Source organism: Adiantum capillus-veneris, chromosome 5 (assembly GCF_014529385.1).
Source record: "Adiantum capillus-veneris isolate H3 chromosome 5, ASM1452938v2, whole genome shotgun sequence".
Classification (NCBI taxonomy): domain Eukaryota; kingdom Viridiplantae; phylum Streptophyta; class Polypodiopsida; order Polypodiales; family Pteridaceae; genus Adiantum; species Adiantum capillus-veneris.
Window position 1 is genome coordinate 97,792,168 of NC_140935.1, and position 26,843 is coordinate 97,819,010.

Genomic DNA, 26,843 nt, shown 5'->3' on the forward strand with positions numbered 1-26,843 from the left:
ACAAGTATTCCTGAAGTCAAAGCGAACAGAGAAATGGAAAGACACTCGATGTATTAGGCATGGGTTCATACACAGTAGAGTGGCATATGGCTGGAGATCTCAAAACCCTAAAGTGTATGTACAACATCTCAAAAGGAGAAACAAGTAAAAGCCCTTGTTTGTATTGCATGGGAGGATTCATTGGTCTTGACAAAAGAAATTGGAGGAGAGCATGGGACAGGCACTTGCAGGACCTTAACTTCCGCCCAGTGTTGGATATTCCACTATCCAGAGTACATATTTGCACGATGCATGCACTCTGCAGAATCATTGAGAAACTTATGTTTCTGTACATTTGTTTTTCTTGGACCACTCGGTCAGCATCAGCAAAACAAAGGGATATATTATCATTGGAAACAGTTAGATATGGGCTTGCATGGAGGACATGTGAACATAGAGCAGGACGAGAAGAGGTCTAGGAATGGTCGAGATGTTCCAAAGAAGTTGTCTATTGGCGGTGTGAAAGCCCGTCTCTTCTTGTCGATGCCAACAAGTGGCAGACAACGCAAAAGCCAAAGTGCTCAAGAAAGGTTGACATTGAGATACAACCAGTGGAGAAACCTGCACAATGCAGTGTTTGACCACGCAGACACTGGTGCAGCAAGGACTCACAAAGCGAACGTATTGAAAAGTTTGGATTCCATATATCAAGTTTTGTGAGCTCAATACTTGGAGAGATACTGACTATGCATTGTTTCAAGACGCTCTGGAGACCTTCCACAGGTCTTTCATAGTTGCATGGACAAATCAACAGATAATCATTACATGGTATATTACTTTATTTGATAAAATTGTGATTATATATATTTACATATAAACAATAGGCTGGTCTTTTTTGCAGCATACCATATGCAACCACATGCCTTGGTTTGCTAGGCAGTAATGTAGCTTGGCTATATGGTCTACACAAGGTATGGAGAAAACTCACTACCAAGCCCGTACTGGCTTTTTCAGCCACACTCATCACGGAGGTGGTGCAAACAAAGCCAATAGTTTGGAGGAACTACATCAATGGACTTATCAAAAACTTATGCATAGAACACACCGAAAGGAATGTGTCAAAGATGGTCAGATTGGCCAAGCAATGAGATTAGCAAGCAAACGATGGAAGAAGGAAATATGGGAGGCATCTTTTGCGGCATCGCGACATGCAGAGTGGCGACTTCAAAAAGAACGCATTGGCAAAACTTGGACAACTCCGACCCAAGTTGTTTGAGGCTTCCTAAAGATAGCACATTGTAACACAATATAATTTTTTGTGCCAAGAGAAGACAACCAATCACAAAAGTGAGAAACATAATGTACTCATTGTTTTGATAGAAAATGTACTATTTTTTGGCATTGACAATATACATTGGAGCTTCTCTATTCTTCATCTTCGTCAGGAAAAGTTACAAAATATTCTGGCCTTTTTGCCTCTGTGTGTTATCGTCTTCTTCTTGCCTTGGTCTTTTGCAACCTAGTCCTGTAGCCCACGCCCATAGCGCAACTTTGATGCCGCGAGACATCAACACACTTCGCCTTCTCAGGTTCAGGTATGACAAAGCAATATCGCCTGCCGGTATTTCAGACGGAAAGATGGACAACATTCTCAGAATACCACCTATTGACAAGGTCAAAGTTCTTGAAGTGTCTACACAAATTCATCGATACAGCACCCGTCTCAACACCGAGCGGGACACAACAGAAGACGATAGTGAAATATTGAAGAAGTTACGCCTTGAGATGATGGAGGAACAAATGGCAGATGCCATCAGCGATGCCAACGCTGATGATTTGTCATTGTTGTTTCCCTATTTCCATGTTGGCCTTCCTCTGTGGGGACGCATTCTGTATTTTCCCTGTCACGTCCACGAGATTGCAATTTTACAGAACCGGACGAGGGAACTCACAGACTCAATCATCAATTGCTTGCTTTGGTGTGTGCTATTCTTTTTTTCACAATAAATTCTTTTAATATATTGAATTTTGTATGACACGAATTTCTTTACAGTTTTGTAGTTTCAAATTTGCCTTGGAATATGCAAAATGATGTCCCCGTCCTTGACTCGCAACTCTCGGTCGTTTTGACAGCCGAGAATACATCTTTAGTGGAAGTAGTTGAATGGTTCCAGTCAGTGAACATGGAGACGGCAAAATTTTTTGTTTTGGCTTATAATGAAGGATACACAATTTTTTCAATAGTAAAATTATTTTATCTTGAACTCTAATTTGTTGTGATGACATATGTTTTGCTTATGTTTATTTGTTACAACGCTCATTGGAGTCTTGTTCTCTTACACCTTGAACGAAACCGGTGCTACCTTGCTAATTCAGCCCATGGATTTCATGCTGAAGTACGTAGGTAAGAGGTTTTGTATTTTGTTTGACATCGCATAGAATTTTGTTAAAAGTCTCTTATGAAATTTAATTGTATTTTGCACAGATCTGTTCGGAAGCTTGTGTCTGCTCTTGAAGATTTAATGCAAGAGCAGATATAGGATAATCTTACGATTATTAGTTGCAAAGTCCCTAAGCAGGACGATGCCTACTCTTGTGGATGGAGGGTTTTAATCAATGCAAAAATTTTGTTAGGGGTCATGATTGCTGGAAGTCGTAGAAGTGTAAGCATTTGACACTCGTTTACAGATTTGTATCTTAATAAGTTAGTAGCTATGTTAATAGACATGATGTTCTTAACGCTAGTAGGAAATTTGGCAGATTATTCAAAGGCTGATGTTTCTTCGTTTAAAAACAGAATGATTGAAAACGTGATCAATTGCGCGACCATGCGTCCAGACGGAGCACGTGATGCTTTTGTCTCGCCAGCACCAAGGCCCACGCCTAGGCCTCTGTCGACAAGATACCCCTTGTCTGCCATACCAACATAAGCACATATCAATATCTCCCCAGACGCCTCCCCAACCCAAGCTCCCACCAGCTCTCGTCCTCAAGAAACAGCTCCAGAACCCTCAAACCCCCCACCCAGCACCTCTCCTACTCATGAAGCAGCTCCAGAGCCCCCAAACCCCCAAGCCACCACCTCTCCTCAACCTCAACCAACAGCTCCCACATCACCGCACGCACAAGATTAGAAAGAGATTATGAAATGTAATTTTGACAAATTGATTACAAGCAATGGATCGAAATTTCACTTTTGTTTTGATTATGGTTTAAAGTTTACAAAATGCTGTGTACAGCTTTCCAAAAAAATGGGAGAGTGAGGATCCAATGGTGTTTGGTAATGTAGAGAGCTGCCTTTGTCGAGTAATCTTTGAGAATAGTATTTGAATCATTGTGTACAGTTAGTTCACTATTTCAAGTTTGTCGCTGGTAATCTGTGCACAAAGAGTCGTATTTTCTTGTCTGTGAGGTACCTGCAATGCAACGTACGCGATAAGACATTAGGATACATGAGCACGATAGAAACATTAACGTATAAAAGTAATACATGTAGCTTAGTACCTTTCGCATGTTACACTTGAAAACAAATTTTGAAGGAAAATTGAGATCGGACTCATTTAACAGATCCTCTCGAACCTGTCTTAAAGTGACATTTGATCTGACCACAACAACTGTAAGCAAATAATTTGAAAACCATATCTCGATGGACATCAAGGGATTAAAAGCATTGTCACTTAAATCTTGATCCATAGCTACCAACTGACCATTCACTCGAAACTTTGCACAAAATGCCTTCAGAATCATTGACATCCCAATTATCATCCAAAAAATCAAGGCAAGTTTGGGATTTGCATATGAACATGGTTTCTGTTTTTCTAACCTCCTCATCGTGGAAGAAATCTATAAAGACATGTAATGGCATAAATAGACTGACTTGTACTTGCCTGCTTGCAATATTTGGTCGCAAACACTTCAAAATTTCCTGATGAAGCTTGAGTCTAAAACACTCAGAGGTTTCTGAAGTTGGATCTGGCCACTTTGGGGAATCTTGTTGGGGAAGAGGGAAAGGTTTCAAAGTGCCAAATCCATGGACAAAGCAAGGGGCGTTGTAAAAGTAGTCGTAAAAGAAAACTCCCCTCTCTGCGAGAGCTCTTCTCGCACTAGTTCTGTACATAAGTTCTCCCACCGAAGCATGAAAAGCATCAAAAATACCAATTATGCACTCAAGTGGTTGCCAGTCTTCTTTGTTAGAAGGATAAATATCTGCAAAAACAAAAGATAAGAGAATGGTCACAAGAAATAGTCAACAAAATAACTTGAAGGATCTTTAAAGACTTTTTAGCAATATAGTAGTCACACAGTTTGGTCTATGAGCAGGAAACCCCAAAGGTGACTGTTGTAGTCGTAGTTCGGAGTGCATATATGCATGCTCAATGAGCACCTCTTTCACTGTCTTTCCCGTTTGAGACAAGCAAAAATCTTTCACACATCCTTTGTAGCTGTTGATGAATTCATTTTCGATCCGTTTTCTTCTTCTTGTTTGAAGCAGAACCCAACTACCAATGGTGACTGTGGTAGACATCCAGCGACCATGGTCTAAGTCAAAGCTGTTGAATAGTTCCACAAATTTAACAAAGGCGGATGGTCGTCGTGGTCGTCTTCCTTCCATCTCTTCTTCTATCAGCTGCGAAGTGACACTATGCAAAAACGATAGAAGAAAAGAGGCTCACTGAAAAGTGTTCATCAAAAGGTGTGCCTCATTCAATGTGAATTATGGCACATTCGGCGTTCGTCGGCCATGGCAGGGGAATAATTTGCACAAATCGCATCGTATCTTCTTATTCAGATCTTTTTAATAGAAAAAAACTCTTTTTGAAAACGTAAAAATTTGAGATAAAAATCAAATAAATTGGAGCTATCGTTGTGGTGACTCAAACTCTATTGGTCGAACAGCATTCTCTCTCTAACGCCAAAAAGTCCTTTTTTGAGTTCAAACTTTTCCTAATGCTTACCCAAAAATACAGCCTTCACAAACATGTTTGACAGGTGCTTCAAGAGGCGGCAAAGAAGCAACCATATCAGATTTCTGCAAACTGATAAAATTCAGATGACCAAAACGTGTATGCCAAAGTTTTGCATCTGAAATAGCCCTTCAATCTGCAACAGCATTTGCAAAATTTTGTCCACGCTTGTCATACAAAGTGAGCTTATACAGCCCACGACACAAAAGGCTAGATGCAACAATTTCATCACCAAAACTGAGATCATGAACCAAAACAATTTCATCATGAAGTGTACATCTGTCATCCATAAATTTGACTACAAGTCCAAGTCTAGCAAGTGCGGATACAAACAAGAGATTCTTATTTATCCCAGGTACATAAAGTGCATCAACAAGTGTGAAGGAACTGCCATTTGCAGCAGTAAGCACAATCTTCCCAACTCCCTGAACTGGATAAGAGGCATTGTTGGCACAAGTGACTGAATTACCATGAGGGACATACTCGAGAGAGGTGAACAATTCACGATGTGAGGTAATGTGCTTTGTAGCACCACTATCGAAATACCACACATGTGAATCTACAACAACTGACAAGCATGCATCATGGACATCAGGATTGTAAGTGCACACTGCACTAAAAGCCCATTCTACATCGACATCAGCATCACAGTCTCCTTTCACAGAAGACTCAACAATGGCTGCATTTCTAGTGGAACCAGAATTTGTAGTGGAACCACCCTCTTTCTTCTTAGCCTCTTTGGCCCTCAACGTAGAACACGACTTGATCAAGTGATCATTAGCTTTACAATAATGGCAATGCATATTCTTCTTGCCCTTATCACCAGAATTTCCAGACGAATTGCTGCCAGCAAAAGGAGTCAGGAACAAAAATTTTGCCACTTGCACTAGAACCATAAGAAGTGGCTGCATTACTATTATTACCCTTTCTTTGAGAAGCAATAAAAGCCTGTTCAACTGCACGCTTCCTAGTCCTGTTTTTTCTGGAAAGTGACTCTTGCAACAGCAATGTGCATAATGCATCAAACTTGATAACTTCAGGATTTCCTTGGGGCATAAGTCTCCAAGTACTAGCAAAAGTCTGGTAGGAATCTGGTAAGGCATCAAGAATAGTTTGCACAAGGGAACTGTCTGAAATGACTTCACCTGCAGAAATAAGTTGCTCATATATATCCTTGACACTAGCAAGGAAAGTGTCCATATCATCTTCCTCATGCATAATCTTTGACTCCAGCTCTTTACGCAGCAAAGCAATTTTAGCCTCATTGCCACTTGCATAAAGACCAACCAATATATCCCAAGCCTGTTTTGCAGATTTTGTTGAACGGATGTGAGGAACAATGGTGTGCTTCATGGACAACGCAATTAATGCATGAGCCTGCGCATCCTTTACATCCCAACGAGCTTGTTCTGCCGTAGGCAAAACAACTCTAATAGCAGCAATCCTTGCAGCAAGACCTGCAACATCCTCAACATCGCCTACATGCTCAGAACCAGGACGTACATCAATGCCCTGCAGAATGTTCCAGACGCCCTTTGACACAAGAACATGTTGCATCATATAAGCCCACATAGGGTACTTGTCCCCATCCAACCTATCCTCAACAACAAACATCTTGAACACATCTGTGTTGTTGTCAGCCATGGTAAATGCTGCACCTGATGTGAAAACTATCCGAAAATAGGAGAAACAGAGCGGGAACAACATGTGCTATATAGCACAAACCGTAGAATACTATGATGCACTTGTTATGCAAAAAACGGCACTGACTGAAATTCTCCACAAAATGACGAAATAGCCTGTGCAGTACTACCTGTAGTGGAAACGGAGGCCGAAATGAGCCCAAATCAAAAATCTGAGCAGACTAAACTCTACGAGCCTTCCCAAAATTTTTGTCGACTTGCGAACGCTTGCCAAAGCTCACTGAAATCGGAGAAAGTGAGCAGGCGTGTGCTGGAGCAGCTAGCGACTAAGCCCGGGAGGACGCAACCTGCTCTGATACCAATTGTTGGAATTAGGGTTGCAGAGAAACGCACACATCCTGGAGAAGATGAAGGAAGCTCAAGGCACACAATAGAGAGTGTGTTACTTAGTATGCAATGGAAAGATAGATAGCCCTAGAGTGATGGGCGTATATACAATGCACGGGGGAAAAAACCTCCTAAAGACAGAAAAAATGCCCCGATGGTCCTAGCGTGTTCACACACATCACTACCACATGTATATGGTAACAGGAGCCTTTGTACAACCTCGTTATTTGTGTCACCGCACGTTGAGACTTTGCTTGCCCATCCCGAGCGTCGATCCCCTCACTGCCCCTCATTTATTGTCGGATGTGTCATGTTGTGGGGGCCCTGGGGGACTGACTCACAAAGGACACCGACAACGTGAGCCTTGAGGTAACTATCATCATCAAATTGGGAGCACTAATTGTTTAAGTCCCAACCCTGCGAGTCCATGTCCTACACACACACACAAAAAGACACACAAGTGTTCCAGATCAATTTCGATATTATAGAAGCTCGTAACAAGCACAAAAGACGGTAAAATTCTTGAGCAAATATCATCGTGAGAGGAACATTTAAGCCACACCAGAACATGTAAATCGTGAGACACTAGTATAGCTTTGGAAACTTTCAATAGTGCTGCATGGAGAACGACGCATGGATATCAATGAGAACATGTCAATTGCAGTATAAGCAACACTTTTTTTGTGATGTTCCTGCTAAGACCAAAGCTACGAGCAAAATCTCACGCGATGTCCATCTGACTAGCACAATGCATCCAACAATATTACCTTATACTCTGCTAACTATTCTTTGGCAGCTTGTAGTAGTGGTGCACAACCGACAACACATGAAAAAAATGTCAACAGTCCAGAAAGGCATGGTAGCTAACACTATTTTTTATGTTTTATTTTAATAGAGAGTATAAGAACTTTGAAACACACACACCCTATATACAATGGTTTCACAGGTAGGGAGAGAGGCATCCCATCACACGCCCACATCCAACCCCCCAGTGGAGGCATAGGGGAACAATCCCTAAGGACTTAAAACATGTCTTCAGACAGCCAGGGAGGGATTGAACCCAAGAACTTAGTCACATACGCTATGACTCTTCCAATTGAGCTAGCACTATTAACATGACACAATTAGCCAAAACTAGAGTCTTTGCCACTCAGATGATGCAACGAAAACAAAAAACTTATGCTTTGCTGCAGTCATTAAATGCCACAAAGAAAAAGACTCCCCATATGTCAGTTATGTAGCAGAAAATTACAAGAAACAAACCTGCGATTTAGTTGCAACTGATGAATTTTCTTGGGCAGGGTTTCAGAAGAGAGGAGGTGGCAAGGGAGGGGGGTTTGCCGCGCATAGAGAAAACGGTGCCAGTTGATTGTGGGTCGTTGTGTCTCCACGCGTTCCTTTTCCTCCATTATCGGGCTTATGCATTGTTGGTTTTTAAAATTGCGAGGGTGCTCCACCCCCAAGGCATGGTGTGCGCATTTTTTGGCCTACCCCAAAGGGGTAAGGCCATAGCGATTTCCCTTTTTTGCTAATGAAAATGGAGTTAATTTTTTTAATTCATAATTTTTTAATTGGCAGATGAGGTAGTGGGTACTCATTGTTTGTAAACACCTTATACACTCATCCTCACGAACAACACTCATTGCAAGACGACACTCTATGCTCAATACTCTCTCTCTATCCCTTTCCTCCTCAGCCTCTCCATTTTTGCCACTTCTCCATTTCTCTCGAATGACGTTGAGCTTTACCGTGGGTAATGTTTCATCATTGTCTTTAGAGCAGTCTACAACATTAAATATTCTCTTCTCGCTATCTTCAGTGTTTTGCATTGCAGGGCAAGCTTGCTAGGCGCCCGCTCCGCAGGCAGAGAGAGAGAGAGAGAGAGAGAGAGAGAGAGAGAGAGAGAGAGAGAGAGAGAGAGAGAGAGAGAGAGAGAGAGAGAGAGAGAGAGAGAGAGAGAGAGAGAGAGAGAGAGAGAGAGAGAGAGAGAGAGAGAGAGAGAGAGACAGAGAGAGAGAGGGGGGGGGGGGGGGGGGGAAGGAGCACTAGGCAATGTGGCAGTAAATGGTCTGCGAGGGGGTCACAGCAGGAATGATCCAGAGTGTTAAATTTATTAGCAAGAGAGAAGCCGAACCTCTTGCTATCGATACTAGCAGCCACTGTAGTCCGATCCAGCCGAACCACTTGCTATCGATACTAGGTGACAATTCACGCAAGGGATGAACCTGCAGATTCTATAATAGGCAGTGCCTACAACCGGCCTAATTGTTGTATAAGCAAGTGTTTGCCTTTGACTTCCAACTGGTTATATCCTCTCGAGTCTCGTAGTCTTCATTTCTAGATAGGGGGCCTGGGCCTCGGCCAGAGCTGCCTGTGAATTCTACCAATGTGTTGCACTGATGCTCCTGATCCTATATAACAAACCATGTACCAGTGCTCTCGCCTCTAGCACCCTGCCTTGCGATCATAAATTAGGGAGTAATGGGTCTCACATACACACACAATACGCACGTGATTGGGCAAGATTTGGTTGCGTTTTATAGCTGGCTCTCAAGCACTAATTGTTTTTTAATGGTCTACTTTGTAGAGTTCAAAAGAAATGCATGGAGTCAATTTCAGCTTGCTTTAATTGATCTGCTTGACAGTGGTGGCCACCTTCGTATGGACGAAGTACCAAGTCGTGGTCAAAGAATGGAAGTGTCTTGTTAGTTTGGAGCAGGACTTATTAATTACTATTAGAGGTTACTTTGGAGGCACAAGTGCATGGGCACCATAGATTTTATTGCATCATCTACAAAGTTCCTGCAGAGTAGTTTCATGTCTTGGCTTTTTGTCAAAAGTGCCGCACTGCAGGGGGTTGGAGAGCTTGTGAGAGAGTGGTTGACGTTTCACGTTTTGTTTGAGGGTGGGCTTGCATTTGGTGTCGTAGGAACAATACTCTCTCTCTCTCTCTCTCTCTCTCTCTCTCTCTACATATAGGAATGCTTATGGGCAGGCCTTGTGATTTTATCACTTTTTTTTTTCTTGTTAAAGGAAATTCCACATGAGAACTAAAAAACTCGCAGCACATTGCCAACTTGTTGCCAGCTCATTAGCTGGCATCGTTTGGGCCATTGGTCCGCCGGCTAGAGCTTTCTCACACACACACAGACGCGCTTTCTCAGCGGCGACTGCCAAATTGTCAATGGCTGTTTCTGTCATGGTACAGGGGCGGCCTGCTAAATATGATTTAATACGATAGAGGATGAGGACGAAGCATCATGACAACTTTCAAACAGTACCAGCCGCGTCACCTGACTTCTCCTCTTCCTCCTCCTTATCATGAGCTAGAGCTCTCTCTCTTTCTCTCACACACACACACCCCCGCACGCACCAACAGATGTGCTAGAGCTATCACAGACACGCGCACGGCTTTTAGATTTGATCTGCAATTTCCTCTGCACTCATGGGAAACTACGATGTCTTTCTCAATCACCGGGGCCCCGATGTGAAGAAGAGCTTCGTGGACCACCTCTTTGCATCCTTTGAGGCTGCAGGCATCCTCCACTGCTTTGTCGACTACAAGAGCATCGATAGTGGGGAAGAGAATTGGGATGCCATAGAGCATGCAATTCACCACAGTAAAGTACACATCGCAATATTCTCTCCGGGCTATGCCGCCTCTTCCTGGTGCCTGAGGGAGCTTGTCAACATCCTTGAGTGTCGCTCCAGTGGACGGAGCCAACTCTTCTTGCCCGTCTTCTTCAATGTTTGCCCCAGTGACCTTCGCCATATTGACTCTTCATCTTCCAAGAGTTGCTACTCTTCAGCTTTTCTTAAACTTGCCGGGCGAAACGACTCGCAGGCAATCCAAAATTGGATGAATGCTCTGAAAGAAGCATCCATGATCCATGGCTGGACACTTCAGGATACTGCTCAAGGGTAAGCGATTTTGAACCTCTCTCTCTGCAGGAAATGGGCGAGTATTGTTCTGATCTACTAGTTTGATTTGACAGGTTTGAAGCACGCCTCGTAAAGCTCATTGTTTCTGAGGTGCTTAATGTAATAAACAGAACTATTTTGGACATAGCCAAGTACCCGGTGGGAGTGAATGAAAAGCTACAGTTGGCGTTGGATCTCATGCAAATCAACAAGGCGCAGAAAGGGTTTCACAAATTGGGTATCTATGGCATGGGAGGAGTGGGGAAGACCACTTTGGCCAAATCCATTTACAATGCCATTTGTAATGGAATTTGCCTATTCAATTTGAGAATAGCGCAATTTAATGAGAATACTTTCAAGAAATGATTTTGTGAGCATAGCGGGTAGACATAATTGAAGATAGCAACATAATCATAGCAATTAGTTAACTTGGCATAGACAATACTTTTGCAAGAGAGAGAGTTTAGAGAACATGACAACAATTGAGGACCGGATTTATGTGGAGCCGGTCCCCCCTCCAATAGGCATTTGTATTATGATTTCTCCCATAAAGAGAGACTTGTTACAATACAGTCTTTGTGTTCCTTGTGACCTAGGTGATGCCATGAAGATGGAAGGCTTCATGCACCACAAACATAACATAAACTTGAAGAAAGCTTTAACTATCCCAAGCCTCAGTCCCAAGACCTCAAACACCTTCGAAGGTGGAGAGAGCTAGCAGGGAATGAGGGTAGGGAAGAGGAAGAAGAAACATTTCGTAAGAGAAAGAATTAGTTCCTCACTTATCATACTCTTGTTGCTAGCATACATAATAGCATAGTAATGAAGAAGAAGGAGATGGCAAGCTTAAGCATTGAAGCATGGCTCTTGGTTGGATTTGCACTCCATAGCCAAGAGTGTTGGTGTAGGCTCTCAACCTCTACTTGCTTGGAGAGGGAGCTCTTGCACTTTGCATAGCACACAATGAGAGTGATTGTGAGTGTGTGTGGGTGAGTATACCCCCTAGGCACCCCCCTAGCTTGCTTGGGTCGACCCCCCCTTGTAGCTCATGCCTGAAGCTCATTGGACCCCTCCAGGCCTAGCCAATCACAAGCAGGAGCCATTACAAGCAACATGGGTAGCCTGGGGACAAATGTCCCCCTTTCCCCTTTGAGAGAGAGGACTTGATAAATGCTAAAACAATTAGATAATTCATGTAATTTATCATTGGACCCCTTTGAAGCCTAGCCAATAGGCTTCAAGCAACACATGAAGGTAACATGGGTAGGGGCCTGACATGTGTCCTTGCTGCCTCTTCAAGTTGGGGCTTCCCTTGTGTGTGTGAGTGGGTGTTCTCTCTCTAGCTCTTAGGAAAAGGGCTCGCCCCCCCTCTTGTAGGAATGATTTTGACTTTAGGTGATCAAGCACCTTACTCATCAAGCATGACAAAGCACTTGAACTAGGGGGTGTTCCCACAAGCATCTCAGGCAAGCTTCTCAAGGCACCTCAAGTACTTTAATCATGCAGCAAGTCAAGCACCTCAAGCATGGAGCCAGTCAAGCACCTCAAGCATCTTAATCAAGCACCTCAAGCATGACAAGCACCTCAAGCAGGACAAGCACCTCGAGCTTGGGCCGGGTTCCCACCTCAAGCTCAGCCCTAGCTTACTTAAGGTCAAAAGGACTTTTACACACATTTATTGGAGGTCTTCAATGAAGCTAACCCTAAGGTCTTATGCTCCATTGGTTAGCCTTGCTCTTTGATAGACCATCTCCCTTTTGGGCCCCTTTACATTGGCCCCGTGTTGAGATAGATCTAAAAGCACATACCTATATCTTAACACTTGTTCCCGATTATTCTCCCACATTAAGTGATCAATTTAATATGAGAAAATCATTTGGGTTAGTTAGATATTAGATTTTATGACATTACCTCTCTCTTGAAATCATAGTCGTCCTCGACTATGAGGTAGAAGAGATAAAGTCTTAGTCATTAGTCAATCATACTTAGCGGGTAAAGGATCCCTTTTTATCCTACGACATCTTTCCAAGATGGATGACTAATCCATTTGGTGCTTGGGAGACATAGCTGCTGCAAGCATGTCTGCTCTTTAGTCCATTTCATTCTCCCAAAGTAGAGTGACAAATTCTACTTGGTGTTTGAGAGACGTCGTCATCACAAACATGATTCTAAGCATGCATACTAGTTAAATTTGTGCACAATTAAAAAGAGGACTAGTCATATAAGACAAAAACATGAGTTATTTAAAAAAAATTTGTACATTTGCTTACTCTAATGTAGCATTGTAAGCATTGACAAGGTTCATACTATCCTTAAGTTGTACTCCTTGCATCCATTTAGCATCTTCAAAAGGATAATTTTTGAACTTAATAAGATACCGTCGAATAATCTTACCATGTCGTAGTACCTTGTCTTCATGCCGAAGGATAGCTTCGGGTTGTAGCATCTCTTCTTGGTCTTCAACTTCGGGAGGGTCTTCAATAATTGGTTCAATTGGTGGCTCTCCTTTGTAGGACTTAAGTAAGCTTACATGAAAGGCATTGTGTATAAGCCAATGGTTGGGCAACTTGAGTTGATAAGCCGTCTCATTGATAGGCTTCAAGATTTGGAAAGGACCATAGTGTCTTTTTGCTAGTTTAGCATAATACTTTTGATGGCCCGTAGGATTTTTGCCCGTCGTTTGCCTTAATCGAGCCTTAGGAAACTTGAGTAAGACCCAATCATTTTCTTTGAACATTAAGGCTCTTCTGTGCTTATCAGCAGCAGCTTTTTGCCTTTGTTGAGAGATGGCTATAGCCTCCCTAATCTTTTGAAAAGATTCTTGTAGGTCACGGCTATACTCATCGGCGGCGAAGATCTTCCCATGTACTTTCAGTAGCAAGGGACTTTTAGGTCTTCCCTCTATGATCTCGAAAGGTGCTTTGCCCGTAGAAGTATGTACAGTATTATTGTAGGCATACTCTATTAGCGGTAAATACTTTTCTCATTGTGAGCGTTGATCTACTTCGGTAACATAAGTCTTGAGTAGATCGAGTATCGTAAGATTGGCTATCTCACTTTGGCCATCCGTTTGTGGGTGATAGGCCGAAGAGAAATTCAATCTTGTTCCTAGATTTTCAAAGAGACCTTTCCAGAAATTACTTGTCATTCTAGGATCTCTATCTGACACGATGGATGTGGGTAATCCATGGTGTTTGAAAATCTGAGATATGAAGAGAGTTGCCATTTGATGTGCCTTAATAGTCTTTTTGACAGGAATAAAATGTGCTTGCTTGCTAAACCTGTCGACTATTGTCCATATTCCTGTATTCCCATGGATAGACTTGGGTAATCCAAAGATGAAATCCATGGATATACTCTCCCATGGTGAATTTGGAATAGGCAATGGCTGGAGTAATCCAGGTTGCTTCCCTCTATCATACTTGGTCTTTTGGCATACTACACATTTTGAAACATACTCTTGTATGTCCACTTTCATGGTAGGCCAATAGAAATACGTCTCTACTCCTCGGAGAGTAGGTTGAATACCTCTATGCCCTGCATATGGAGGAGCATGGGATTCATACATAACCTTCTCGCGAAGGGAATGGGTAACACATAGCCTATTGCCGTGGAGAAGATAACCATCCTGCAAGGTGAATGGTTCCTCTTTCTTCCCCAAAGCAAGGGCTGACATTATGTCTCTAAAGTCAGGGTCAGTAGCATACTCATGTATCATATAGGATAGATCATTGTGAGTAGCTATAGACACCGCATTAACTTTTGGTCGTCGTGAAAGTGCATCGGCAACTTGATTGTGCTTACCAGCTATGTGAGCAATATGGAAATTAAATTGCGAAAGAAAATTTGCCCACCTCATTTGTTTGTCGGAAAGCTTGGTTTGCGTCATGAAATACTTGAGACTTTGGTGGTCGGTTCGTAGGATAAATGGAGTCCCCAATAGGTAGTGCTTCCATGTGTCTAGGGCATGTAGAACAGCTAAAAGCTCTTTCTCATAAATGCCCAAGACTCGTTCATCACCATTGAGCCTTCGGCTCTCATATGCTATGGCATGCCCTTCTTGAAGCATAACTGCTCCAAGGCAATCACCACAAGCATCACATTGGACCTCAAATGGCTTTGAGAGATCCGGAAGCACGAGGACTGGTTGGGAAGTAAGCTTCTCTTTGAGTTTTTCAAAAGCATTTTGCTCCTTAGCAGACCATACAAACTTAACGTTCTTCTTGGTTAAGTCGTGTAGTGGTCCTGCTACTTGAGAGAATTTTGCTATGAAGCGTTTATAGTATGCACACATACCAATAAAGCTTCTTAGCTCATGTAGATTCCTTGGGTTAGGCCATGATTTTATTACCTCTAACTTTGATGGATCCATACGAATACCATGGTGAGAGATAATATGGCCTAAATATTGAATCTCTTGAAGGAAGAATTCACTTTTCTTTTGGTTGAGAAAAAGTTTGTTCTCCCTCAAGGCTTGAAAAATCACTTGGAGATGTTGCTTATGTTCCTCCAAAGACTTGGAGTAGATGATGATATCATCGAAGAACACTCCAGTGAATTTTCGATATGGTCTAAAAATTTTCTCCATCAAACGATTGAACGTAGCTGGTGCATTAGTCAAGCCAAAAGGCATGACTAGATATTCATAAAGACCAAATGTTGTGCAAAACGCGGTCTTTAAGATATCCTCATCCACTATCCTTATTTGATGATAGCCACTCTTAAGGTCAATCCTACTGAAGTAGGTAGAGCCTTGTAGCTTATCAAACAGATCTTCTACCCGAGGTACGGGAAATCTGTTTTTGATAGTGATATGGTTTAGTGCTCGATAGTCCACACACATACGGTATGTACCATCTTTCTTTTGCACTAAAAGGACTGGAGAACAAAAGGGAGAGGAACTAGGCCTCACCATCCCTTTGTCTACCAGCTCTTGTACTTGCCTCATGATCTCCTCTTGTTGAGCTTGTGAGACTCGATAAGGAGGTTTGTTAGGCGGTGAGTTTCCTGGAAGGAGCTCAATACGATGGTCATCATCCCCTCGTTTTGGAGGTAGGTCCATAGGGATATCATCGATGAACACATCTTGGAATCCTTTTAGAAAAGTAGACAAGTCTAACTCTTCTTGATTCCTATCATTTTCATTTGATGAAACATTATTAGCTTTTAGAGACTCTTTGACATAAATCATGTACGCAGAAACTGAGCTCTTCATTGATTTATCAAAAGAAAGAGGATTTACAAGTGGAATAGTGCGACCACGCTCACTAGCATCTATATATATGTTCTTTCCCCTGTAGGTGAAGTAAATTCTCCTTTCAGGGAAATTCATGTTGGCAGCCATGCGATCAAACCATGGTGCCCCTAGGATAACATCCTGATGTTGGAGGGGAGAGATGAAGAAGTCTTCTTTGTCGACATAGCTTTGGACATGAAGCCTCAACTTCCCAATCAAGGGAGTAACGGAGGCTTGTTGTCCCTTGAAAGCTGCATCAACTGTTACTATATCTCCCATCTCAAAAGCTTGAATGCCCAACTTGGTGGCCAACTCTATTGATATGAAGTTGAGAGTAGAGCCAGGATCAAACAAGATGAAGGCATCATGCTCTCTTACCTTTCCCCAAGCATAGGAGAGTGATGATCCTTTGCAATGAGCATCCACTTTTGGAGCTTTGATGGTGGAAGCCCTAGGAGTCTCATTGCGAATATTCTTCTTGGGGCAAGAACGATAGCCATGTCCTTGCTCCCCACACTTGAAACACTTATGGTCCTTGCGAAAAGCTTCAAGCTCTTCAGGAGAGAGTTTGTTTTTACCTTTGTAAACTCCCTTCTCCGTGGACCGATTGTTGTTGTTGTTGTTGTTGTTGGAAGTGCCTTGGGAATTATTTTGAGCATTGGATTTCCCCTTTGCATCATTTTTATCTTTGTTTTCCATGGGCTTGACATTACGTCTAGCCCCTTGATGGAAATTGATGCGTGAAGCAACCATGGTGTGGTGGATTACTTCGGTAATAGTACCGGGCCGTTGAGAGTTGATATATTCGGCCATCTCTTCAGGTAATCCCGCACAGAATTGTTGTCTTTGCTCGGCAAAGTCTATCTTTTGAAAGACAGTAGCTTTGAGATGTAAATCCCAAAACTTATCTACATACTTGTTGATAGACTCATGAGAGAGGAGCTTCAAGCCGCGCCATTCGGTAAGAACTTTATCTTTAGTATCGCTTGGAAGAAATTGCTTCATGATGGAAACTCGTAGAGTTTTCCATGTCTTTGGGGCTTCTCCATTGCCACGAAGGCTAGCCCACCATTGACGAGCTGATTTTTGGAAGTGCATAGCTACATGGCGTAGCTTGGAGGACTCTGTGAAGCCCTCGTCGCCAAAGGCCGCATCAAATTGCTGGATGAAGGCCAACACTTTATCGGTAGCACCAAAGGTGCCATCGTAGGTGAGAAAAGAGATACTCTTTCCTCCCTCCTTGAACTTCTTTAGCTTTTGTGACCTTCGCCATGCAGGAAATGATTTGCGATGCCCTCCCCTCTTGTATTCTCTAGGAGAATAGCCATAACTTTCATCGGAAGAGAAGGAAGGTGAAGAAGAAGGAGAAGAGGGTGACCTCTTCCTAGCCCTTTTCTTCCTTTGTTTCCTCTCTTGCCTTTGAGAGTGATGAGGAGAAGGACTATGGGTTGCTCTTTTCCTCTTGAGAGGAGTAGGCGATCGTTTAGACCGCCTTCTTCGTGGAGCCACATCTTCAGAAGAACTTAGACTTTCATTGCTTTCTTTCTCTTTGGATTCCTCCTCTCGAATGGGAGAGAGTCTTCTTTTGCGGGTCTCTTCAAGAGGCCTCCTAAGCTCTCTCTCCTCTTGGAGAGGAAGGGAAATTCCATAGGCACGAAGTTGTTGAGTAACTTCGGCTTGCAAGGTAGGGTTGCCCATAGCTTGTTGCAACCTAGTCACAAGATAATTCACAAACATGGGAGCATCATCATTAGCACCTTCATGTGCAAAATCAAAGCTATCAATGTTCATTCTACTCTCTTGATTATTGTCAGCCATGTTAACAAAATTTTATGTATGTACTTAGTGTATGCTTTGGCAATTCAAAACCTTAGTTGCCACTCCTCTTAGCCTTTGAAAATCGGCTCTTAAGTATCTACACCCACGGCTCAAAGTGGTTAATTATAGAGAATAGAGGAGTAGGTCTAACATAGCAGAGTTGCCAAGGGCTAGCTCCTTTCGGACTTCTTATGGCTCAATAATGGTAAAGCCGTAGGCAAGTCTAAAAAGATTCCATTATTAAGTCCAAAGCTCCCGAGGTGTGCACCATCCCCCACATAGTGGGCTTAACAAAACCGGTATTAGATCCCAGTTCCACTTACTCTATTATAATTAACAACATCAACCATTTATAAGCTACTTAAGGACCTCTCTTCTTAAGCAAGAAAAGAGAAACCAAATGCTCTGATACCAATGTACAGGAATTTGCCTATTCAATTTGAGAATAGCGGAATTTAATGAGAATACTTTCAAGAAATGATTTTGTGAGCATAGCGGGTAGACATAATTGAAGATAGCAACATAATCATAGCAATTAGTTAACTTGGCATAGACAATACTTTTGCAAGAGAGAGAGTTTAGAGAACATGACAACAATTGAGGACCGGATTTATGTGGAGCCGGTCCCCCCTCCAATAGGCATTTGTATTATGATTTCTCCCATAAAGAGAGACTTGTTACAATACAGTCTTTGTGTTCCTTGTGACCTAGGTGATGCCATGAAGATGGAAGGATTCATGCACCACAAACATAACATAAACTTGAAGAAAGCTTTAACTATCCCAAGCCTCAGTCCCAAGACCTCAAACACCTTCGAAGGTGGAGAGAGCTAGCAGGGAATGAGGGTAGGGAAGAGGAAGAAGAAACATTTCGTAAGAGAAAGAATTAGTTCCTCACTTATCATACTCTTGTTGCTAGCATACATAATAGCATAGTAATGAAGAAGAAGGAGATGGCAAGCTTAAGCATTGAAGCATGGCTCTTGGTTGGATTTGCACTCCATAGCCAAGAGTGTTGGTGTAGGCTCTCAACCTCTACTTGCTTGGAGAGGGAGCTCTTGCACTTTGCATAGCACACAATGAGAGTGATTGTGAGTGTGTGTGGGTGAGTATACCCCCTAGGCACCCCCCTAGCTTGCTTGGGTCGACCCCCCCTTGTAGCTCATGCCTGAAGCTCATTGGACCCCTCCAGGCCTAGCCAATCACAAGCAGGAGCCATTACAAGCAACATGGGTAGCCTTGGGACAAGTGTCCCCCTTTCCCCTTTGAGAGAGAGGACTTGATAAATGCTAAAACAATTAGATAATTCATGTAATTTATCATTGGACCCCTTTGAAGCCTAGCCAATAGGCTTCAAGCAACACATGAAGGTAACATGGGTAGGGGCCTGACATGTGTCCTTGCTGCCTCTTCAAGTTGGGGCTTCCCTTGTGTGTGTGAGTGGGTGTTCTCTCTCTAGCTCCTAGGAAAAGGGCTCGCCCCCCCTCTTGTAGGAATGATTTTGACTTTAGGTGATCAAGCACCTTACTCATCAAGCATGACAAAGCACTTGAACTAGGGGGTGTTCCCACAAGCATCTCAGGCAAGCTTCTCAAGGCACCTCAAGTACTTTAATCATGCAGCAAGTCAAGCACCTCAAGCATGGAGCCAGTCAAGCACCTCAAGCATCTTAATCAAGCACCTCAAGCATGAAAAACACCTCAAGCATGACAAGCACCTCAAGCAGGACAAGCACCTCGAGCTTGGGCCGGGTTCCCACCTCAAGCTCAGCCCTAGCTTACTTAAGGTCAAAAGGACTTTTACACACATTTATTGGAGGTCTTCAATGAAGCTAACCCTAAGGTCTTATGCTCCATTGGTTAGCCTTGCTCTTTGATAGACCATCTCCCTTTTGGGCCCCTTTACATTGGCCCCGTGTTGAGATAGATGTAAAAGCACATACCTATATCTTAACACTTGTTCCCGATTATTCTCCCACATTAAGTGATCAATTTAATATGAGAAAATCATTTGGGTTAGTTAGATATTAGATTTTATGACACCATTTACAAGGAATTTGATTGTTTTTACTTCATAGAGGGCGTGAGGTCAGAAGCTAGAAGCTATGGGCTTCGAATTGTGCAAGAGCGTATGCTTGGTGCCCTGCTAAAGAGCAAAGAGACAATCCCTGTTTCCAGTACTTCACATGGGAAGCAAATGTTGAGAGAACGCCTCTTGAACTTGAAGATCTTGCTAATTCTCGACGATGTTGATGACCGGGAGCAGCTTGAGGCGCTCTTAACACCCTTTGATTCATGTTGCCTCAAGGATGGTAGCCAGATTGTGATTACAACACGAGGAAGGGGAGGAATGGGGTGTAAAGTCTTTTGCTGGCATGGATTTTCTACGGTTTCTAGTGCTATCTGGGAATGGCCACATCACAGGGAATTTCAGCTTGTTTCCCAAGGAGCTCAGATGGTTTCAGTGGCACATGTGTCCCCTTGAGTTTCTTCCTTCTCAGCTTACACTCAGTAAGGTTGTTGTCATGGACTTGAGCAAGAGTCAGATATCAAGCCTTTCTCAAGGTGGTCACAGGTTTGAGGTAATAGCAAAGCATGTGCCTTTCTCGTACTCGTTTTCCGAGAGGTTTCTTGTGGGATTGTTGAATGATAGCTTATTTTGTTTGCTATTGGTTGCTTTGCAGAATTTGCGGGAACTGATACTCACTGAATGCAAATTTATTTACAAAGAACTTCCTGATTTCGGTGTCTCTTGCAAAAACTTAGAGAAGTTGGATCTATCTCATTGCGAAGACCTAAAGAGTATACCGGAGAGTATCGGTTGTCTCATAAGCCTCACACACCTCAACCTCTGTTGGTGTGAGCAGCTAACGGTGCTTCCGGAGTCTATTGGCAGCCTCAGAAGCCTCACACGCCTCGACCTCGTTGGGTGCGGGCAGCTAACGGTGCTTGCGGAGTCTATCGGCAGCCTGAGAAGCCTCACACGTCTCGACCTCACTGTGTGCGGACAGCTAACGGCGCTTCCGGAGTCTATCGGCAGCATGAGAAGCCTCACGCGCCTCGACCTCGATGGGTGCGGGCAGCTAACGGTGCTTCCGGAGTCTATCGGCAGCCTGAGAAGCCTCACACGCCTCAACCTTGGTAGTTCTTCTCGGGGGCTAACGGTGCTTCCGGAGTCTATCGGTAGGTTGAGAAGCCTGACACGCCTCGACCTCTCTGAGTGCAACGAGCTAACGGTGCTTCCGGAGTTTATTGGCAACCTCACAAACCTCACACGCCTCGAGCTCCGTGTGTGCAGCGGGATAACGATGCTTCCGAACTCTATCGGCAGGCTCACAAGTCTCACACGCCTCCACCTCAGATGGTGCGGGCTAACGGTGCTTCCGGAGTCTATCGACAGCCTCAAAAGCCTCACACGCCTACACATTGAGGAGTGTTGGGAGCTAACAATGCTTCCAGAGTTTATTGGCAGGCTCACAAGTCTCACACGCCTTTGCCTCCTTGGATGCTCGAAGCTAACAGTGCTGCCGGAGTCTATCGGCAACCTCACAAACCTCGCGCTCCTTCACCTTGATGAGTGCAGGGAGCTAACGATGCTTCCGGAGTCTATCGGTAGCCTCACTAGCCTCACACTCCTCAACCTCTCTGAGTGCTCGAGTTTAACAGTGCTTCCGGAGTCTATCGGCAGCCTCACAAGCCTCACACGTCTCGACCTCGATCGGTGTTGGGAGCTAACGGTACTTCCTGAGTCTATCGGTAGCCTCACAAGCCTCACACTCCTCTTCCTTCATGAGTGTGAGACGCTAACGGTGCTTCCGGAGTCTATCGGCAGTCTCACAAGCCTCACACTCCTCGACCTCGCTAGGTGTTGGGGGCTAACGATGCTTCCCGAGTCTATCGGCAGCCTCATAAGTCTCACACACCTCGATCTCGGTGGGTGTTGGGGGCTAATGGGGCTTCCTGAGTCTATCGGTAGCCTCACAAGCCTCACACGCCTCGACCTCGGTGTGTGCTCAGGGCTAATGGTGCTTTCGGAGTCTATCGGCAACCTCAGAAGCCTCACACACCTTGACCTCTGTGGGTGCTCGGGACTAATGGTGCTTCCCGAGTCTATCGGCAGCCTCACAAGCCTCACACACCTCGATCTCGATGGATGCTCGCGGCTAACGGTGCTTCCGGAGTCTATCGGCAACCTCATAAGCCTCACACGCATCGACACCGACTTCCAGATGCTTCTCTATGATAGTTCTGATGAGTGATTCAACAACTATTATTGACACTAGTACGGCCGGCCGCCTTCGGCGGCCTCTCTCTCTCTCCCTCTCTCCCTCTTTATCGCGTGCAAAAGGGCTTGTCTTTGTTTTGGACTTTAGCTTTCAGGTCGCAGATTGTAACATGTGTAAAGGGCTCCCCCTTCCGCCATATTATGTTAGTAGATATTTGCATTCTTTAATTTAAAATGTTCAAAAAGATACACTACCCACACTAATACCTAGGGATGAATCTCATTCGAATTCTAGCTAATTCACACCCTTTTCTTGAAATCGACCAGACATACATATAATATGTGCCTACAATTGTTAAAAAAATAAAGTATTAGCGGAAATTGATTATGGTGAGTTCAAAACTAAAAGAAAGGGAGGAGGGAAGGCATGGGCTGTGTCACTTTGTGTGAGCATTGAGCAATACGACATTGAGGCCAGTTGGGAAGCCAAGTATTGAGGGCGATTGGGCAGCACCATGGGGGCGACTTGTCTGGATGATAAGACAGCTTAGGATAGGGCAAGTCAAGCCTGAAGGTTTCTTTTTGGCCTGCTCAAGAAAGGCCTTAGTGTTGGGCTGGGTTGGGCGTCCTTTGACGGATGGCGTCCACGTGGACGGCCAGTGGGCTTTGTGTGAAGGCGGGGGCTGCAGGACGACATGACTCGATGCGATAGAGGAGGAAACAACGGCAATCTGCTGAGGAGTGCATTAACGCTGTGGAGAAGGCGTGCGAGTTTACATCATTGTCACCTAAGGGCATCACAGATGAGAAAAGAGTTGCATCTTGCCACCACATCGACATGGATCCACATGGTTGTGGCGATGCTTCTTTTGAGCTGTGATAGTGGTACCCAAGTGAGTGCCATCACAGACCCTAACGACATTGAAGCCCTCAAAGAAGTGAAAGCCAGCACTGATACGGCGACAATCGATGCAACATCGTGTGTTGGCAGTTGGGGATTTCAATGTAGACCCATGTACAAGCAGGTTTGGAGAGCAATTCACATGTGGGATAGACTTCACAAGTGGGGGACATACATCATTATTGCCTAATGCATCGATGGATGCTTATGAAAGAGTCACAAGCTTGCAGTTGGACGATGCTGGCTATGCAGGGGTACTCTCCCCTTGGCTCGGCAACCTCATTGGTCTGCGCTTCTTGTGCATGTCTGGGACAACCTCATTGGTCTGCGCTTCTTGTGCATGTCTGGGAACACACTCGGGGCTCAAATCCCTGCTTCTATCGGCATGCTTTCCCAACTCATGATGTTTGACCTTTCGTTCAACAATTTGAGTGGATCCATACCTGACAGCATTTTGATGCTTCACAACTTACAAAGTCTTAACCTTGCGCATAACAAGCTGGTGGGCTCAATACCCCCCTTTCTGAACAAGCTCTCCTACCTCACAGAGCTGCGGCTCGAAAGCAACCAGCTAAGTGGGCCCTTCCCTGATCTTCGGAAGTTGGGTCTCTTACAAACGCTAGATGCGTCCGACAACCGGTTGTCAGGCCCGTTCCCAAGGCAGCTACCACCCTCCTTATGTTCAGTGTGTTTGAGAAACAATGAATTTTTTGGCAAGCTACCCAAAAGCATAGCAACCCTCAACCAGCTTAATCTGCTCGATGTAAGCAACAATGCATTCATCGGGTGTGTCGGTGATGCTGTGTTGGCTCATCCAACATTGCAACAGCTAAATCTGTCAATGAATAAGCTGAGCCAGCTGAGGGCACATCCAAAGCATGTTGCGAAGAGCCCGATAGTGGCGTTAGACCTAAGCTACAACATGTTATCATGCCCTCTCCCCAACATTTTTGCAGGGATGAGAGAGCTGGCCTCACTCTCTTTGCGGTATAACTTCTTTCATGGGCTATCCCACCAAGTTATGGGGTGAAGGCAATAGCCAATGCAGAGGACATGAAGCTGCTTGAGACTCATGCTGGATGGAAATTACTTGACAGGGCCACTTCCAGCACCTTTTATGCACGTGGATTCGGATCACTCCATGTCCGCAAGCTTTGTGGACAACTGCTTTGTGAATTGCCCACAAAAGTTCACGTTTTGCTAAGGTAAGAACCAGAAGGCGCAGACATTATGCCGGCTCTTCAATTCATCACCGTGATGAAGGTCTTGTCCAGAAGCTTGTGCTTGCACTGTTGGGGGGACAAACAAGAGCTAAAAAGCTTTGCTTTTAAGGGGAAGATGGGATTTTCCAAATGGCATCAATGAGATTCCCTATGCAGGCAGAGAACCTTTAGTCCTATCATCTATGTCATCACTTCTTCCAAGCACGTAGTGGATGCTGAGAAGCTCTAACGAGCCACATTATCAGCCTTGGATTGAAGACATGCTTGAGTTTGGGTTTTTGGCAGGAGGCTGGCATGTGCATTGAGCTTTACTACCATCAGTGTGAAGCTTTGCTAGGTTTTGTGCCTTCCTTAAACAAATGTTTTTTTCATCTTTGATTGTTCCTTAAATTGTTGATTAAGTCTGCTTTGAGCAAATGGGGCATGGCAAAGATAGAAGGATATTTGTCTGGATGGGTTTCTCTAGAAATAAAATTTTGTAGTATTCCTCGCGGAATCTTTGATCAAATTTTCCACACAAACACTCAAGTTGTTAGCAAGGACTCCATTGGCATCATTCAGACTATTTTGCCATCCGGAGCAGGCATCTCTGATGCGTCATAGGATGGGAGAAAGTGGATCATTAAGGAGCTATAAGTTTGGAAGTTGTGAAACATTGAAAGTGTCTAAACCTTGTGTGATCTCTCTTCACACACCATGCCTTTTCTTAATGCAAGCAAAGATTGCGAATTGGCGTTGAAAATAAGTGCTTCATCTCTGTAGGCCATCGTGACTCCTCACCTTGTTTTCTTTTAATTGGAGTTAATTCACTCTTTTCCTAAAATCGGCCAAACATACATACATATAATATGTGCCTCCAATTGTTAAAAAATGAAGTATTAACGGAGGATGCTTGGATTGATTGTGGTAGCTCAAAACTAAAATAAAGGGAGGAGGGAAGGCATGGGCTGTGTGTGAGCATTGAGCAGTACCACACCGAGGGCAGTTAGGAAGCCAAGTATTAAGGGTGGTTGGGCTGCATCGTGGGAGCGACGTGTCTGGACAACAAGACAACTTAGGAAAGGGAAAGTCGAGGTTTCTTTTTGTTCTTTTAGTCGGAGAGTTTTCTGTGTTGACAGTTCATTGACACAGAGACTTGTTGCTGACGAGGTTGCAAGTTTTGGATCTTGCGATGAATGATGCAGGGGGATTTTTAATCCAAACATGATCGAGCTTTGAGTTGTACATAGTGGTTACATCATGAATTTGTTGTGTGTAGCCATGTGCCTGGAGCTTCTCCTCCAAGTAACGATATTGATTGTTTGTGGGCTCATTGTCTACATTAAATTTTCTCATGATGACACTCATTTGGGTAGGATGGGATTGTTGCAGCAAGGTATAGAGTTGTGTGACCAACGCGGTTGAAGATGTGTTTGGTGATTTGTAGACGCATATGATTTACCAATCAAGGTGTTCATGAATGGCTAATATAACTTGAATGATTTCTATCCTGGAGCTAATAATGTTTTTGCAGAGTGGAGCTTGATTCTAGGCTTGTAGTAGATTGAAACACCTATTTTGTTGTGGTGATGGACATGATGAAACTTTGGTGCAAGATAATTGGAAGGATTTTTAGAACTTGTAAAATTCAGATCGTCTTTCATATGTTTGAAATATTGTTGGATCAAAAGCTACTATGTTCATTGTCAAGCCTTGTGACCTATGGATAGTGCGTGCATTCGCTGCTTGTATTGGAAATTGAGTTCGGGAGACAGTGTTCAATGTATTTTTACAAATTGGAAATTCTTTTGTTGTTTGAAAAATTGATGTCCACTGAGGGCCAATGGGAATCGTATTAAGGTGTTGGTTCACATGTTGTTGTTTGGAGCCTGTTGAGGAATCAAAAAACTCTATCCATGCAATAGGACAATTAGCTCTACTTTCCACAAGTTTCAGAATTCCATCTGCGCCATTCACAAAACCATCGAAAATATCGATAGTGCCACCGCAAATCACAACAATCATTCCTGCTTTAAGATCCAAGGTTGAGGACAAGCCTGTTGTGTTTTGTGGGTTGTTTGGAACAACAAGGTTTTTTGAACAAGTTTTATCGTGGTTGTCTCTCGCATGGATTATGTATGCATGAGTAGGCAATTCCTACTCTCGCATGGATTATGTATGCGTGAGTAGACAATTCCTAAAAAACAAGTCGATTATGTGAGTCCTTCAAGTTATTGGTGAAGTATAAATGGGGTGTTGTCAATTTGTTAAAGACTTTTTTGGTATGGTTGGTATTCAAGAGCAACAAATCCTCGGTTGTGTGTTTTGCTTTGCATATTCTATTGAGAACTAGTATGTGACCCGCGTGTTGCTGCGGCCAAGAAAAGCATGGCAATTGGATCTCTCTCTCTCTCACACACACACACACACACACACACACACACACACACTAGAAACGTAGTCCTTGGAATCACTATAGAAAGATAACAATGCATATGTACGCTTTCTCTCTATATTTCTATCTCTCTAAAAAAGCCTGATAATTGGATCTCTCTCTCTCTCTCTCTCT

General features: G+C 43.7%; 2 pseudogenes; both read left to right on the top strand.

The window, feature by feature from the left end:
* The first annotated feature begins 1,767 nt into the window (after nucleotides 1-1,767).
* On the top strand, nucleotides 1,768-22,870 carry LOC147457794 (uncharacterized; annotated as a pseudogene).
* A 104-nt stretch (nucleotides 22,871-22,974) lies between these two features.
* Nucleotides 22,975-24,330, top strand: LOC147457795 (uncharacterized; annotated as a pseudogene).
* Nucleotides 24,331-26,843: the final 2,513 nt, after the last annotated feature.